Consider the following 2,468-nt stretch of genomic DNA (forward strand, 5'->3'; position numbering starts at 1 on the left):
CATCAGGTACAAGTAATTTACACTGACACGGATATACTTATTGTTTAAAGCTCTACGAATTTTGGTAACTTTATATTCTTATGATTTGATAAATTATGATCTATTCGTCAGAGTTAAAAGAAAAGTTGTGGTCTTACTTTTTCTAAAAGTATTTTGGATATGGATATCAGGAATTAAAAATATGTGTTTGTTTTTAGATATCTCACTGAACTGATCTACATGGTTGTAAAGTTTGTCCAGTTGTTATTTATTCTTTCTTAGGAAGTTGTGATGAAAAATGCCAAAGATCTTTTGAATAACTTGTTGAAATAATGTATGAAGCCTAACGAATTCCTAAACTAAAACAATGTTTTAAGTCTAATCTGTCACCTGTCATTCTATATTTGGCTTGTTTGTCTCTGATTTCATATGCATGTCATCTATCATTCTGTATTTGGCCTGTCTGTTTCAGTGTATCTGATTTCATGTGCGTGGTCCATTCATTTCTCTGTCTTTACTTAGTTTGTACAACAGCATAAAAAGAAATGGATTCTTGCTTTTGATATTCTAAAGTTTACACCTCTACTCAGAAGATTCTGAATACAATATTTTCAAAAGTTTATTATGATTTTCAGAGTTGGATGACGACAAAATTTGAAAAATATATTGCCACTGGAGGTTACAAAGGAACTTGTGAATCACATCAAATGTTTTACTATTCATTTGTCTAATTTTGTACTCGTATAGGATCTGATATTCATTATTATACGATGATTTTTTAAAACAGTTTATAAGTTCGCAGTCTTTTTCACCACTTATCTCTCATAAGAACGCTGCAATACTTAAGAAGTTGAGAGACGTTATTATTACTGAACAATTAGAATGAAAGATTGACAGTATGCCTGTAATGATTTATTTCTCAAGTTTTAAAATTGACTTAAAATGGTCCCTTAGTGGGTTAGCCGAAGTTACAATGCTAAAATCTGGGGCTCGATTCTACCGGTAGAAAGAGCGCAGATGGTCCATTATGTAGCTTTGTGCTTAAAAACCGACTATAGTAATTCGTTAAAATCAATGAGAGTTTTTAATACATTTTATTCAGTAAAATGAAATAAGTTAAAATGAGATCAAAGTTCAGTTTATTTTTCATTTGGGCTCAGTAGTTAGTATACCGGACTGTGTATCTGGGGTCTTGTTATTCGTGCCCAGTTACCACCAATAAGAAAAGTAATAATAATAATTATTGTGCTCCACACTTTGGGGCCGTGGGTGCGTTATTAGAGTGACGGTTAGATCTAAGTTCTACTATATGGTCTGATAAGATTAGCCCAAGAGTTGGGTAGCGTTGAATAGCAGCGTTTTCTATCACTCTAAATTTAGGACAGCTAGCGAAGATAGCCCTCGAGCAACTTTGCAAGAAATTCAACACACAAACAAGCAAACTTCTGTATCAAATGAATTGTTATTGAGCTTATTATGGTTAACACCCATACGTATTCAATACACTTTATACAAAAACAGAGGATTAGATTCTTAGGTATGCAATAAACCAACCAATTTTAACATGAACCCATGACGTCACACTCACGTTAAGTGACGTCACAGTTTAGAATAATTTTATACATTCGGTAAAATTATGCCAGCTCAATGTGCGTGCTAGAGAATGAAAGTATGTAATATGTTTTTGATATATTTTACTAAAATCAAAAGGCAATATTGTTCATATAATTTTTTATTTGAATTTTTAAGTTTTATAGTTGAAAGATATGTAAGCTGATATTTTAAATAAAAATTTGAACATATAGCTACTTGTTGCAGTTTATTGAAACTGTATATTACTAATACACAAAGCGTACTAATAGAAAATATCAGGGAAGAGTCCAAGGTTCAAAGAGTCAGTCTCACTTTATTTGGTGTTGCAATGCCTTAGCTTATGTTATTTTAATCACTTTTAGAAACTACTTCCGAAAGGAAAACTTCTTATTAGTTTATTTCATATTGACTTGAATGAGAAACGTTATGAAGAAGTTTCTCTCACAGAAGTGAATTAAAAAACTGTCTCATTCAGAGGAATACGATTTTACCACCAGTTCTACTGGCTTTTGTGAAAAGAATTGCTAAACACAGCTCTATCCCATTAATTTTCATTAATATAATTAGTTACTTCTAAGAAAACCACAATTAGGATGTACTAATATTATCTCAGATTACTAATAGATGGCAGCACTAGATTAAGATATACATGTTTTAATAACAAAGCTGAAGGGCATCCGGCCGTAAAAACCCTGCCAAAACAACAACAACAAAAAAAAAAAATGATTAGAATCCAGTCGGGATGGAGAAATTGGAAAAATGCGTCGGGAGTGCTATGCGACAATAAGATCAGCGCAAGGGTGAAAGGAAAGGTCTATAAAACCGTTGTGAGACCTGCGATGATGTACGGAGCAGAAGCCTGGCCCATCAAAAAGGCTCAAGAGAAGAAATTAGAG

This window comes from Limulus polyphemus, unplaced genomic scaffold (genome assembly GCF_000517525.1).
Source record: "Limulus polyphemus unplaced genomic scaffold, Limulus_polyphemus-2.1.2 Scaffold52, whole genome shotgun sequence".
Lineage (NCBI taxonomy): Eukaryota > Metazoa > Arthropoda > Merostomata > Xiphosura > Limulidae > Limulus > Limulus polyphemus.